This window comes from Balaenoptera acutorostrata, chromosome 20, assembly GCF_949987535.1.
Source record: "Balaenoptera acutorostrata chromosome 20, mBalAcu1.1, whole genome shotgun sequence".
Classification (NCBI taxonomy): Eukaryota; Metazoa; Chordata; class Mammalia; order Artiodactyla; family Balaenopteridae; genus Balaenoptera; species Balaenoptera acutorostrata.
In genome coordinates this window covers 27671472-27687367 of record NC_080083.1, presented here as the reverse complement: position 1 = coordinate 27687367, position 15896 = coordinate 27671472, and the positions used below count along the sequence as shown (strand labels likewise).

Here is a 15896-nt window from a genome sequence, read left to right as displayed (position 1 = left end):
CTAGACAAGTCATAGATACCCTTATAATCTTTTATAATCCTTGTAAGCACTACAAGACAGAAGTCATTATATCATTTTACAGATGAGGGTCACGTATTTTATACAAAATAGGACTGGGATGCTAGCTCAGGATTGCTTTATTTAATATCCTAATTCCCGCTTTTCCTGTAGTAATAGTAACAGTAATAGTAATTACTATAGTAATATAGTAATAGTTATTCTATTCCTCCAGGACTCTTTACCCCATTTCTTCTCTTTCATATTGCGTTGTTATTTGCACAAGAAGAAGGAAGACAGAAGAATGAGGAGGGTAGGAAATTAAGATTTATGTATTTATCTATTTAGTATCTCATTTAATTCTCCCACTAAATCTTTGAGGTATAGTTATCTCATGGTACAGATGAGAAAACTGAGGCTTAGAGAAACTAAATAACTTGCCTAAGGTAATGGTTATTGGCATCCAGACTATCTGATTCCAGAAGCAAAGCATTTCCTACTATAAAATGCTGCCCCGCCTCCATGGGGAGCAGTTGCCAGGAAATGAACACTATGAAATCCCCTCTGACCTAGCTCTTGTGTGCGAGGTGAGCTGACTCATGCCAGAAGGCTTGTAGAACTCTCCTTCCAGGCAGAGAAGTTTAAAAAGGCTGGTTAGCCAGTGAAGAACACTAGGAGGGGCATACTTTATGTTTATCAAATTCTATGCAGTAGATATTTACTAAGACCTACCTAAATACATTCCACTGTGGTTAGAGAATATACTCTGTATTATTTCAATCCTTTTAATTTATTGAGACCCAAATGTGGTCTGTCTTCTTATTGGTTACTATTTGTATGGTGTCTCTTTTTCTATCCTTTTACTTTCAACCTATTTGTGTCTTTGAAACTAAAGTGTGGTTCTTGTGTACAGCATGTAGTCAGATCATGTGTTTTGTGCATTCTGCCAGTCTCTGCCTTTTAATTGGAGCATCTAATCCATTTACATTAAATTACTAAAAAGATAGGATTTACATCTGCCATTCACTACCTATTTTTATGTTATATATCTTTTTTGCTTTTCAATTTCTCTGTTACTGCCTTCTTCTGTGTTAAATATTTTCTAATATACTCTTTTTATTCCTTTGTTATTTCTTCCAATCTTCTTTCTGCCCTCCTTCCTCTCCTCTCCTTTAGGAACTCACATCATGTGTATGTTGGTGAGCTTGTTGATGTCTCACAGGTGTTTGAGCCTCTGTTCATTTTTCTTTATTCTTTTTCTTTTCTGTTTCACAGACTGGATCATCTCAGTTGATCTATGTCCTGATTCATGAATTCTCACTTCTGCCTGATCAAATCTGCTGTTGAGCCCCTCTAGTGAATTTTTCATTTCAGTTATTGTACTTTTCAACTCCAGAATTTCCATTTGGTTCTTTTTAAAAAAATAATAATAATTTCTATTTCCTTACTGATACTCTGTTTAAAGAGACATCATTCTCATGCTTTCCTTTATTTCTTTAGACATGATTTCCTAATGTTCTTGGAACATTTAAAATAACTGATGTAAAGTATTTGTCTAGAAAGTCCAACATCTGTGCTTACTCAGAGACAGTTTCTGTTAATTTTTTTTTTCTTATATGAGCCATGTTTTCTTGTTTCTTTGTATGTATCACCAACTGTCATCAATTTTTTGTTCAAAACTGGACATGGACATTTAAAATAATACAATGTGGCACTGTGGACACCAGATTCCCCCTTCCCAGGGTTTGTTGTTGTGGCTGTTTGTTGCTGTTATTTGTTTAGTGACTTTTTTGAATTAATTCCATAAAGTGTGTATTCTTCATCATGTGTTTCTCTAAACTCTCTGCTTGGTTAGCTTCGTGATCAGCTAATGACTAGATAAGGATTTCCTTAAGTGCCTAAAACCAATAAGTTTCCCAGTGTTTTCCAAGGGCTTAGAGTTATTTGCAGGCTATTGGTTTTTAAGACTACCATGGAGCTAGGGTGGGGGTAATGGGAAAAGGTCAAGTTAAAACCCCACAAAGCTTGCTGTTCTTACCAAGATTCAACCACTTTCTTTGAATAAGCATTTTTCTGAATTGTTGCAAGCTTTTTGCTAATTTACAGAGTTCTGAAAAAGCTGATCCTGACAATTTTTGCTAGTTTTCTTTTATGGAGGCAGAATTTTCAGGGGTCCTTATTCTGCCGTATTACTCTTTTAATGTCAGTAGACTCTGTAGTAGTAACCCCTCTTTCATTCCTGATTTAAGTAATCTGTGTTTTCTTTCTTTTTTCTTGATTAATCCATCTAATAGATTATTTATTTTATTAATTTTTTCAAAGAACCAGCTTTTGGCTTTAATTTTCTCTGCTTTTTCATTGATTTCTTCTCATATCTATTATTTCCTTCTATTTACTTTTGGTTTAATTTGCTCTTCTTTTTCAAGTTTATTAAGCTGGAACATCAGATCATTATTGTTAAACTTTCTTCTTGTCTAATATAGGTGTTTAAAAATATAAACCTCCCTCTAAGCACTGTTTTATATTCCACAAGTTTTGATAAGGGTTTTCATTATCAATTTCATTCAAAATATTTTCTAATTTCCTTTATAATTTCTTCTATGTAATTTCTTTGTAATTACTTATAAAGATATGGCTTCATTTCCCACTATCTAGTGCTTTCCAGTATATCTTATTGTTATTAATTTCTAATTTAATTCCATTTTAGTCAGCTCTACTATCTCAGATGTTTGTCTTTTGAAATATGTTGAGACTGACAGGATGTTAATTTCAATATGATAATGAACTTGTCTATTTCTCACTTTGTATTTGTCCCTTTTTTCCCCCATGTACTGTGAAGCTTTATTATTAGGCACTATTATGCACTGAATTATATCTTCCCAAAATAGAGACACTAGGGTGGCTCTAATGCTTTGGCAGCCAACATAAGCAAAATATATGCTGAAGTCCTAACCCCTGATTTGGACATACGGTTTTGCAGGTATAATCAATTAAGATGGGGTCATTATGGTGGGCCCTAATTCGACATGATGTAGGAAAATGCCATGTGAAGACAAATGCAGGTGACACTGAAGGCAGAGATTGAACTGCTGTAGCTGCAAGCCAAGGGACACCAAAGATTGCCGGAAAATCCTCATAAGCTAGGAAGAGACAAGAAAGGAGCCTTTCCTACAGATTCCAGAGGAAGTGTGACCCTCTGATACCTTGATTTCAGACTTCCAGCCTCTAGAACTGTGAGAGAATAAATTTTTGTTTTAAGTCTCCTAGTCTGTGGTACTTTGTTATGGCAACGCTAGGAAACTAATACAAGTACATACACGTTAAGGATTTTATGTATTTTTTATTATTTAACCCCTTGAAAGTCCCCCTTTATCTCTCATAATAATCTTTCTCTTAAAATCTACTTTGTCCAATAGCAACATAGTTACACTAGTTTTCTTACTACTTGCATGGTATAGCTTTCTAACGTGTTAATTTCTATTTCCCTGTGTCTTTATGTTTAAAGCGTGTCTCCTGTAGACTGAACGTATTTGGGTCTTGCTTTTTATGCAGTCTGACAAGCTCAGCCTTTTAATTAGTGTGTTTAGTCCATTTGTAATTAATGTACTTATTGATTTTAAGTCTACCAAAACGCTACTTGTTTTTTGGTTGTCTCTTTGTGTTTTTTTTCCTATGTTCCTCTTTTCCAGTCTTCTTTTGGACTAATCCAATATGCTGTACATTTCATTTTCATTTCCTCTTATTGGTCTTTTGCCTATACCTCTATTTCTTTCTTTTTTTAACTTTTTATTTTATGTTGGAATATAGGTTTTTTTTTCCAAAGGTCAATAACTGGACTTTAATGAATAATTCTGGTAAAAGCGTTTGTGCACAGATATGCAGGTATAAAACATATATCAAAAATGAACAAAAAGAGGGCTTCCCTGGTGGCGCAGTGGTTAAGAATCCACCTGCCAATGCAAGGGACACAGGTTTGAGCCCTGGTCTGGGAAGATCCCACATGCCGCAGAGCAACTAAGCCCGTGTGCCACAGCTACTGAGCCTGTGCTCTAGAGCCCGTGACCCACAACTACTGAAGCCCGTGCACCTAGAGCCCATGCTCCGCAACAAGAGAAGCCACCGCAATGAGAAGACCACACACCGCAACAAAGAGTAGCCCCCGCTAGCTGCAAATAAAGAAAGCCTGCGTGCAGCAACGAAGACCCAATGCAGTCAAAAATAAATAAATAAATAAAATGAACAAAAAGATTCCTTCTCTCCTTAAGTACATCTTAGAACAGCCATGACTAAGTTTAACTTGATATATATTTCAGAGCTTAAAACCCAAGAAACTAACAAATTTTTGCACAAGTTTAACTTGAGACACATGCATTTATTGTCCTAACACTGGAAATACTTTCTTGACATTTCATTTGATACTCTTATTGGTAAGCTTTGCCTTTTAAAAGTTTTCCTAGGAGAAAATACAAGAAAAAAGTATCTATCCAGATTACCCATCACTCTTTGAACATTACTTAGGAATAACACAATCTCAAAATAGCTCAATTTTGAAAAACACAGAAAATGCTGGAGTGTTATTCTTATACTCAGGATCTCTTTTTGAAAAAGAAATGAGTATAAAAAAGTAATTTCATCCTGACATTGGTGGGATGAGATACATTTGTACTATTCACAAATTCTACACACAAGACTGTCTGTTTTAAATAAGATCAACACTAATAGGGAACAAGAAGTAGAGAAGCCAACTTTAGGAGATGCATTCATTCCAGGGTACTTGGTTAAAGCCTCTCAGGTTTTACCAGCACATCTCTGAAAGGAGATGCACATCCTAATCTCACAGCTATTTAACAGTGATCACTTTCCTTATACACAGAAAATATGCTTACCTCTTTGACAGCTCCAGTCTTGACTGCAAAGAAAAGGTTATTACAAGAACACAATTCTAGGTGCCCAACTACATTTTATCATCACAAATAGCTCTCAGTGTTTCTTAACAGGAGGATTATTGGCATTGCATGTAACATAATTCTTAGTTGTGGGGGACCATTCCAGACACTTAGCATTCCTGTCCTATTCACTAAAAACCAGCAGTTTTCAAGGTCACTGTGACAAGCAAAAACATACCCATATGTTTCCAACTGCCCCTTAATGAGAATCACTGAGATCCAAGATTAAAATCTATTAACTTCTTGACTTCCACAGAAAGCAACTGCTTCATTACCTTCAGTAACGATGACTGAAGAGGAACACTTTGTTTAAAAAAACACTGTAATTAAATATTACTTTGGAAAGACAAGCTGATTTCTTCAAATCCACAGTGATCTGAAAGGATTAGATGCACAATGTGCGATACTTATTGTCCCCAAATGCACACATACATTCACAGGAAAATGACTGTTCACCTTCTACTGGCAAATCTTAACCCATTTATCTTTAGTATAAAAATACGTCCATCCACTACAATAAGATAAAAAAACGTGTAGATCTTCTTGATAAATTCCCTCACACTGATGTTCCTGGAAACTGCTGTTGTCTTTGCTCCAAAACTTGCTGATACAATAGTTGTTGCTGTTTCTGTAAAAACTGCACCACTTCTGGACTTCTTAGTAAGAAGTCTTTTTTGATTTAACACTTGTTCTAAAAGAGTAGGTCTTGCAGGTTGATCCCCAAAAGATTCTGTTCTCTCTTTAACAGTGGAGAATATATTATCTGCACTTTCCTCAAGTTTGACGTTTCCCGCGCTGCCAGCCTGGGCGGCCTCACCGCAGTTCAGGGCCTGGTCGCTTTTCTTCTTCTTGTGCTTATCCTTGTACATCTTGTTGCGGTGTTTCTTGTACATCCACGGCTTGCGCTGTTTGGCCACCTGACTCGTGGTCTCGCTGCAGCCCTCGTAGGTGCAGGTCTTGCTCATGCTGCCCCCGCCGCTGCCCCGGCTCCGGGTTCCCGTGCTGCCGAGCTCTCCCCCAGAGTGGGTCTCCTCGTCCTCCAGATCCTCCAAACTAGCCATACTCTCGCCTCCCCCCGGGGTCCGAAGTGTCCAGCAGGTCTGTCTCGTCTTCCCCCGCCTCCTCCTCGCCATCCCCCGCCACTTCGCACAGGTACCGAGTGGGCTTGCCCGCCCCGGCGCTGCTCCCCCCAGGGCGGGAACCTGCCGCAGGACGCACTTCGGCCGCAGCCTCGTCCTGCCCTCCACAGGGGCGCATCACCAGCAGGGTGAACTGCGAGGCCGCGGCCGGGACGGGGGCTGGAGCCAGGGCCTGGCCGGGGGCAGGGGCGGGGGCCCCGGGGCTGAGCGCGCCGCTAGCGGCGCCGGCCCCGCGCCCTCGGCGACAGCCTGCACCTCCGTGCTGCTGAGACCTGGCGAGGGTCCACGACCCCAACCTTTCAGCACCTGCCGGGCCCAAGTGCACTTAGCAAACCAAGACCCGGGACCCGCGAGAGGAAAAGGGGCTGGAATATAGTTGGTTAACAATGTTGTGTTAGTTTCAGGTGTACAGCAAAGTGATTCAGTCATACATATACATGTATCTATTCTTTTTCAAATTATTTTCCCATTTAGTTTGTTACATAATATTGAGCAGAGTTCCCTGTGCTATACAGTAGGTTCTTGTTGGTTATCCATTTTAAATATAACATTGTGTACATGTCAATCCCAAACTCCCTAACTATCCCGTCTTTCAATTACATTTCTGGTGGTTGTTCTAGGGATTATAATATGCATCCTTAACTCATCACAGTCTATTTAGAATGAATATATTAAATGAATGAATATGTAAAATATGAGAATCTTATTACATTAAAATTTTATTTACCACCTTTTGCTATTGTTGTCATGTATTTTACATATACATACATAATAAACCCCACACTATTGTGAAAGTCATTAACAAGGAAGTCATTAGACTAGGGTGGCTCTAATGCTTTGGTAGCCAAAGTAAGCAAGCCAAAACCTAAGCCAGAGTCAATTTCTATAAATGCCTCAAGGGAAAAAAATCAAAACTTGAGAACAACCAATCTCAAACAGCCAACTGGAATTTCCCAAATAATGCAACTGCTCAAACTAGAGCCAATTCAATAATTTCCTTGCTTTGCTCCTGCGACTGCTCTGTAAAAGCCTTTTCCCTTGGCTCCTGACATTAGAGTACCCTCTAACCAGTTTCAGTTTGGCACTGCCTGATTCAATGTTTGCTCCAATGAACTCTTCAAAAGTTTAATGTGCCTCAGTTTATCTTTCAGTGGTATTATATTATTACATTTACTTTATTTTTTTATAAATTTATTTATTTATTTTTGGCTGTGTTGGGCTTTCTCTAGTTGCGGCGAGCTGGGACTACTCTTCATTGCAGCGTGCGGCCTTCTCATTGCGGTGGCTTCTCTTGTTGTGGAGCATGGGCTCTAGGCACAGAGGCTTCACTAGTTGTGGCACACAGGCTCAGTAGTTGTGATGCACAGGCTTAGTTGCTCCACAACATGTGGTGTCTTCCCGGACCAGGGCTCGAACCCGTGTCCACTGCATTGGCAGGCAGATTCTTAACCACTGTGCCACCAGGGAAGTCCTACATTTACTTTAAACAGTCAGTCACCTCTCAAAGAAAATAAAAGAAGAAGAAAATACGTTATACATAAAAAGATAGATATGTTCTCCACATATTTACCATTTCCAGTACTCTTCATCCTGCCGATGGCTACAAGTTTACTTCAGCATATCCTGTAGTGCAGACCTGCTGGCAATGAATTATTTCAGCTTTTATTTATCTGAAAATGTCTTTATTTCGTCTTCATTTTTAATGGGTAATTTCACAGAATATATAATTCCTGGTTGACTCTCCTTTCAACACTTTAAAGATGTCATTCTGTTGTCTTCTGTCCTCCATTGTTTCTGATGAGATGTCAACTGTCATTTGTACTGGTGCTCCCTTGTAGGTAATGTATTTTATTTCCTCTGGTGGGTTTTGAGATTCTCTCTTTAACTGTGATTTCCAGCATATTAACTATAATGTGCCTAGATGTCTTTTTTTTTTTTTAATCCTGCTTAGGGTTTGCTAGGCTTCTTGGATTTGTAACTTGTTCTCTTTTTCCAAATTTGGGCAATTTTTTTTGGTCTTTGTTTCTTCATTTTTTTTGGCCTCATTTTCTCTCTCCAATTATATATATGTTAGCTTGCTTGATATTGTCCCATAGTTTACTGAGGCTTTGTTAATCTTTTTAAATCTTATTTTCTTTTTCTTCTTTAGATAGGATCATTTCTTTTTTTTTTTTTTTTTTTTTTTCTTTCTATTTTAAAAAACAAGTTTATTCTTGCTTCTTTTAATGTTTACATTCTGTCTATACATCTTTTGGCTGGTATCATATTTTTGTTTTTTTTTTTTTGTTTTTTTTTTTTCCACACACACACACTGTATTTTATTTTTACAAGAGATAGATAGACTGACACCAAGCATTGTACATGGATGACCACAACAAAAGCAACAATGATTGCAATTACCAAACATGAAACACACTTATACTATGTCATAATATTGACATTCAGTCCAGTAATCCTCCACTGTAACAGCTCCTTTACTTTGCAGTGAAAATTGATTTGTATATTCTTTTCCTCTGAGTCCTTGTGGGATTTTTTTTTTTTAATTCAGACAGAAAGTCACAAAAATTATACTCATCCTCATCAGTTCACTCAGTCCCATGTAATTAATTTCTTTTTTTTCATCTTGATCTTTTGTTAGCAGTTTTATGAGTTCATCAGTTTTTCATTAGAGTTCTGAAAATGCTTATTCATTCAGTTCAGCAGTACAGTCAGTTACCAGAAACCTGTACTTGTCAGAGTCTTTTCCATGAATTTCTTGAAGATGAAACTCTTTTATAGGAACATATTTGCAAAATCATCAGAGTACACCCAGAACTGTCTGTAAATGACAAAAGACTTAAAAATGACCATGGTTAAAGATTTGATGAAAGTTCATAATAATGCAGTTGACAAGAAAATTAGTTATTTCTGAGATATACATTTTAAAGTAATAACTAGGATTATTACTTATAACATTATACCAGAACATATAAGATTTTTAGACGTTTCCTGTAATGTCTGAAACATTTATATTAACATATTTCCATACATATTTCCATACAAATACAAATATAAGATTTTTAGAAATTTCATGTAATGTCTGAAACATTTATATTAACATATTTCCATACATATTTCCATACAAATACAAATATAAGATTTTTAGAAATTTCATGTAATGTCTGAAACATTTATATTAACATATTTCCATACATATTTCCATACAAATACAAATATAAGATTTTTAGAAATTTCATGTGATGTCTGAAACATTTATATTAACATATTTCCATACATATTTCCATACAAATACAAGATTTTTAGAAATTTCATGTAATGTCTGAAACATTTATATTAACATATTTCCATACATATTTCCATACAAATACAAATATAAGATTTTTAGAAATTTCATGTAATGTCTGAAACATTTATATTAACATATTTCCATACAAATAACCCAATGAAAGTTGAGTATTAGTTGTTTTGTTTGTTTTTTTATACTGCAGGTTCTTATTAGGCATCAGTTTTATACACATCAGTGTATACATGTCAATCCCAATCGCCCAATTCAGCACATCACCATCCCCACCTCATCGCAGTTTTCCCCCCTTGGTGTCCATATGTCCATTCTCTACATCTGTGTCTCAACTTCTGCCCTGCAAACTGGCTCATCTGTACCATTTTTCTAGGTTCCACATACATGCATTAACATACGATATTTGTTTTTCTCTTTCTGACTTACTTCACTCTGTATGACAGTCTCTAGATCCATCCACTTCTCAACAAATGACTCAATTTCGTTCCTTTTTATGGCTGAATAATATTCCATCGTATATATGTACCACAACTTCTTTATCCATTCGTCTGTTGATGGGCATTTAGGTTGCTTCCATGACCTGGCTATTGTAAATAGTGCTGCAATGAACATTCGGGTGCACGTGTCTTTTTGAATTACGGTTTTCTCTGGGTATATGCCCAGTAGTGGGATTGCTGGGTCATATGGTAATTCTATTTTTAGTTTTTTAAGGAACCTCCATATTGTTCTCCATAGTGGCTGTATCAATTTACATTCCCACCAACAGTGCAAGAGGGTTCCCTTTTCTCCACACCCTCTCCAGCATTTGTTGTTTGTAGATTTTCTGATGATGCCCATTCTAACAGGAGTGAGGTGATACCTCATTGTAGTTTTGATTTGCATTTCTCTAATAATTAGTGATGTTGAGCATCTTTTCATGTGCTTCGTGGCCGTCTGTATGTCTTCTTTGGAGAAATGTCTATTTAGGTCTTCTGCCCATTTTTGGATTGGGGTGTTTGTTTCTTTGATATTGAGCTGAATGAGCTGTTTATATATTTTGGAGATTAATCCTTTGTCCGTTGATTCATTTGCAAATATTTTCTCCCATTCTGAGGGTTGTCTTTTCGTCTTGTTTATGGTTTCCTTTGCTGTGCAAAAGCTTTGAAGTTTCATTAGGTCCCACTTGTTTATTTTTGTTTTTATTTCCATTACTCTAGGAGGTGGATCGAAAAAGATCTTGCTGTGATTTATGTCAAAGAGTGTTCTTCCTATGTTTTCCTCTAAGAGTTTTATAGTGTCCAGTCTTATATTTAGGTCTCTAATCCATTTTGAGTTTATTTTTGTGTATGGTGTTAGGGAGTATTCTAATTTCATTCTTTTACATGTGGCTGTCCAGTTTTCCCAGCACCACTTATTGAAGAGACTGTCTTTTCTCCATTGTATATCTTTGCCTCCTTTGTCATAGATTAGTTGACCATAGGTGCGTGGGTTAATCTCTGGGCTTTCTATCTTGTTCCATTGATCTATGTTTCTGTTTTTGTGCCAGTACCATATTGTCTTGATTACTGTAGCTTTGTAGTATAGTCTGAAGTCAGGGAGTCTGATTCCTCCAGCTCCATTTTTTTGCCTCAAGACTGCTTTGGCTATTCGGGGTCTTTTGTGTCTCCATACAAATTTTAAGATGATTTGTTCTAGCTCCGTAAAAAATGCCATTGGTAATTTGATAGGGATTGCATTGAATCTGTAGATTGCTTTGGGTAGTATACTCATTTTCACAATGTTGATTCTTCCAATCCAAGAACATGGTATATCTCTCCATCTGTTGGTATCATCTTTAATTTCTTTCATCAGTGTCTTATAGTTTTCTGCATACAGGTCTTTTGTCTCCCTAGGTAGGTTTATTCCTAGGTATTTTATTCTTTTTGTTGCAATGGTAAATGGGAGTGTTTCCATAATTTCTCTTTCAGATTTTTCATCATTAGTGTATAGGAATGCAAGAGATTTCTGTGCATTAATTTTGTAACCTGCAACTTTACCATATTCATTAATTAGCTCTAGCAGTTTTCTGGTGGCAGTTTTAGGATTCTCTATGTATAGTATCATGTCATCCGCAAACAGTGACAGTTTTACTTCTTCTTTTCCAATTTGTATTCCTTTTATTTCTTTTTCTTCTCTGATTGCCGTGGCTAGGACTTCCAGAACTATGTTGAATAATAGTGGTGAGAGTGGACATCCTTGTCTCGTTCCTGATCTTAGAGGAAATGCTTTCAGTTTTTCACCATTGAGAATGATGTTTGTTGTGGGTTTGTCATATATGGCCTTTATTATGTTGAGGTAGGTTCCCTCTATGCCCACTTTCTGGAGAGTTTTTATCATAAATGGGTGTTGAATTTTGTCAAAAGCTTTTTCTGCATCTATTGAGATGATCATATGGTTTTTCTTCTTCAATTTGTTAATATGGTGTATCACATTGATTGATTTGCGTATATTGAAGAATCCTTGCATCCCTGGGATAAATCCCACTTGATCGTGGTGTATGATCCTTTTAATGTGTTGTTGGATTCTGTTTGCTAGTATTTTGTTGAGGATTTTTGCATCTATATTCATCAGTGATATTGGTCTGTAATTTTCTTTTTTTGTAGTGTCTTTGTCTGGTTTTGGTATCAGGGTGATTGTGGCCTCATAGAATGAGTTTGGGAGAGTTCCTTCCTCTGCAATTTTTTGGAAGAGTTTGAGAAGGATGGGTGTTAGCTCTTCTCTAAATGTTTGATAGAATTCACCTGTGAAGCCATCTGGTCCTGGACTTTTGTTTGTTGGAAGATTTTTAATCACAGTTTCAATTTCATTACTTGTGATTGGTCTGTTGATATTTTCTGTTTCTTCCTGATTCAGTCTTGGAAGGTTATACCTTTCTAAGAATTTGTCCATTTCTTCCAGGTTGTCCATTTTATTGGCATAAAGTTGCTTGTAGTAGTCTCTTAGGATGTTTTGTATTTCTGCAGTGTCTGTTGTAACTTCTCCTTTTTCATTTCTGTTTTTATTGATTTGAGTCCTCTCCCTCTTTTTCTTGATGAGTCTGGCTAATGGCTTATCAATTTTGTTTATCTTCTCAAAGAACCAACTTTTAGTTTTATTGATCTTTGCTATTGTTTTCTTTGTTTCTATTTCATTTATTTCTGCTCTGATCTTTATGATTTCTTTCCTTCTGCTAACTTTGGGTTTTGTTTGTTCTTCTTTCTCTAGTTTCTTTAGGTGTAAAGTTAGATTGTTTACTTGAGAGTTTTCTTGTTTCTTTACGTAGGCTTGTATAGCTATAAACTTCCCTCTTAGAACCGCTTTTGCTGCATCCCATAGGTTTTGGGTCGTCGTGTTTTCATTGTCATTTGTCTCTAGGTATTTTTTTATTTCCTGTTTGATTCCTTCAGTGATCTCTTGGTTATTTAGTAACGTATTGTTTAGCCTCCATGTGTTTGTCTTTTTTACGTTTTTTTCCCTGTAATTCATTTCTAATCTCATAGCGTTGTGGTCAGAAAAGATGCTTGATATGATTTCAATTTTCTTAAATTTACTGAGGCTTGATTTGTGACCCAAGATGTGATCTATCCTGGAGAATGTTCCGTGTGCACTTGAGAAGAACGTGTAATCTGCCGTTCTTGGATGGAATGTCCTATATATATCAATTAAATCTATCTGGTCTATTGTGTCATTTAAAGCTTCTGTTTCCTTATTTATTTTCATTTTGGATGATCTGTCCATTGGTGTAAGTGAGGTGTTAAAGTCCCCCAGTATTATTGTGTTACTGTCGATTTCCTCTTTTATAGCTGTTAGCAGTTGCCTTATGTATTGAGGTGCTCCTATGTTGGGTGCATATATATTTATAATTGTTATATCTTCTTCTTGGATTGATCCCTGGATCATTATGTAGTGTCCTTCCTTGTCTCTTGTAACATTCTTTATTTTAAAGTCTATTTTATCTGATATGAGTATAGCTACTCCAGCTTTCTTTTGATTTCCATTTGCATGGAATATCTTTTTCCATCCCCTCACTTTCAGTCTGTATGTGTCCCTAGGTCTGAAGTGGGTCTCTTGTAGACAGCATATATATGAGTCTTGTTTTTGTATCCATTCAGCCAGTCTATGTCTTTTGGTTGGGGCATTTAATCCATTCACGTTTAAGGTAATTATCGATATGTATGTTCCTATGACCATTTTCTTAATTGTTTTGTGTTTGTTTTTGTAGGTCCTTTTCTTCTCTTGTGTTTCCCACTTAGAGAAGTTCCTTTAGCATTTGTTGTAGAGCTGGTTTGGTGGTGCTGAATTCTCTTAGCTTTTGCTTGTCTGTAAAGCTTTTGATTTCTCCATCAAATCTAAATGAGATCCTTGCTGGGTAGAGTAATCTTGGTTGTAGGTTCTTCCCTTTCATCACTTTAAGTATTTCATGCCACTCCCTTCTGGCTTGCAGAGTTTCTGCTGAGAAATCAGCTGTTAACCTTATGGGGGTTCCCTTGTATGTTATTTGTCGTTTTTCCCTTGCTGCTTTCAATAATTTTTCTTTGTCTTTAATTTTTGCCACTTTGATTACTATGTGTCTCGGCGTGTTTCTCCTTGGGTTTATTCTGTATGGGACTCTCTGCGCTTCCTGGACTTGGGTGGCTATTTCCTTTCCCATGTTAGGGAAGTTTTCGATTATAATCTCTTCAAATATTTTCTCTGGTCCTTTCTCTCTCTCTTCTCCTTCTGGGACCCCTATAATGCGAATGTTGTTGCGTTTAATGTTGTCCCAGAGGTCTCTTAGGCTGTCTTCATTTCTTTTTATTCTTTTTTCTTTAGTCTGTTCCGCAGCAGTGAATTCCACCATTCTGTCTTCCAGGTCACTTATCCGTTCTTCTGCCTCAGTTATTCTGCTATTGATTCCTTCTAGTGTAGTTTTCATTTCAGTTATTGTATTGGTCATCTCTGTTTGTTTGTTCTTTAATTCTTCTAGGTCTTTGTTAATCATTTCTTGCATCTTCTCAATCTTTGCCTCCATTCTTATTCCGAGGTCCTGGATCATCTTCACTATCATTATTCTGAATTCTTTTTCTGGAAGGTTGCCTATCTCCACTTCATTTAGTTGTTTTTCTGGGGTTTTTTCTTGTTCCTTCATCTGGTACATAGCCCTCTGCCTTTTCATCTTCTCTGTCTTTCTGTAACTGTGGTTTTTGGTCCACAGGCTGCAGGATTGTAGTTTTTCTTGCTTCTGCTGTCTGCCCTCTGGTGGTTGAGGCTATCTAAGAGGCTTGATGGGAGGCTCTGGTGGTGGGTAGAGCTGACTGTTGCTGTGGCGGTCAGAGCTCAGTAAAACCTTAATCCACTTGACTGTTGATGGGTGGGGCTGGGTTCCCTCCCTGTTGCTGTGGCGATCAGAGCCCAGCAAAACCTTAATCCACTTGACTGTTGATGGGTGGGGCTGGGTTCCCTCCCTGTTGGTTGTTTTGCCTGAGGCAACCCAACACTAGAGCCTACCCGTGCTCTTTGGTGGGGTTAATGGCAGACTCTGGGAGGGCTCACGCCAAGGAGAACTTCCCAGGACCTCTGCTGCCAGTGTCCTTATCCCCACGGTGAAACAGAGCCACCACTCGCCTCTGCAGGAGACCCCCCAACACCAGCAGGTACGTCTGGTTCAGTCTCCCCCAGGGTCACTGCTCCTTCCCCTGGGTCCCGATGCACACATTACTTTGTGTGTGCCCTCCAAGAGTGGGGTCTCTGTTTCCCCCAGTCCTGTCACAGTCCTGCAATCAATTCCCACTAGACTTCAAAGTCTGATTCTCTAGGAATTCCTCCTCCCTTTGCCGGACCCCCAGGTTGGGAAGCCTGAGGTGGGGCTCAGAACCTTCACTCCAGTGGGTGGACTTCTGTGGTATAAGTGTTCGCCAGTCTGTGAGTCACCCACCCAGCAGTTATGGGATTTGATTTTACTCTGATTGCGCCCCTCCTACCGTCTCACTGTGGCTTCTCCTCTGTCCTTGGACATGGGGTGTCCTCCTTGGTGAAGTCCAGGGTCTTCCTGTCAATGATTGTCCAGCAGCCAGTTGTGATTCTGGTGCTCTCGCAAGAGGGAGTGAGAGCACGTCCTTCTACTCCGCCATCTTGGTCGGTATCATATTTTTTTCTAGATAGGATCATTTCTATTGATCTGATTTCAGGTTTACTAATCCTTTCTTCTGAAGTCTCCAATTTGCTGTTAATTCCCTAAAGTTAAATTTTAATTTCAGATATTTTATTTTTCCATTCTAGAATTTCCACTTGGTTCTTTTTTTATAGTTTCCATTGTTTTGCTGAAATTTACCATCCATCTATTCATTATACTATATTTTTCTTTAAGTCCATAAAAATATTTTAATAGCTACTTAACATTATTGTCTATTAATTCCAACATTTGGGTCATCTTGGAGTCTGTTCAATTGATTTTTATTTGTTTTTCTTCATCAGGGGTCAAATCTCTGGGCTTTTTCACAGTAATAATTATTTTATTGTATGCTGGACATCGTGGGTGAT

General features: G+C 37.7%; 1 pseudogene; it reads right to left on the bottom strand.

The window, feature by feature from the left end:
• Window positions 1-5499: 5499 nt before the first annotated feature.
• LOC103015190 (regulatory factor X-associated protein-like) lies at window positions 5500-7671 on the bottom strand (annotated as a pseudogene).
• Between the last annotated feature and the right edge of the window lie 8225 nt (window positions 7672-15896).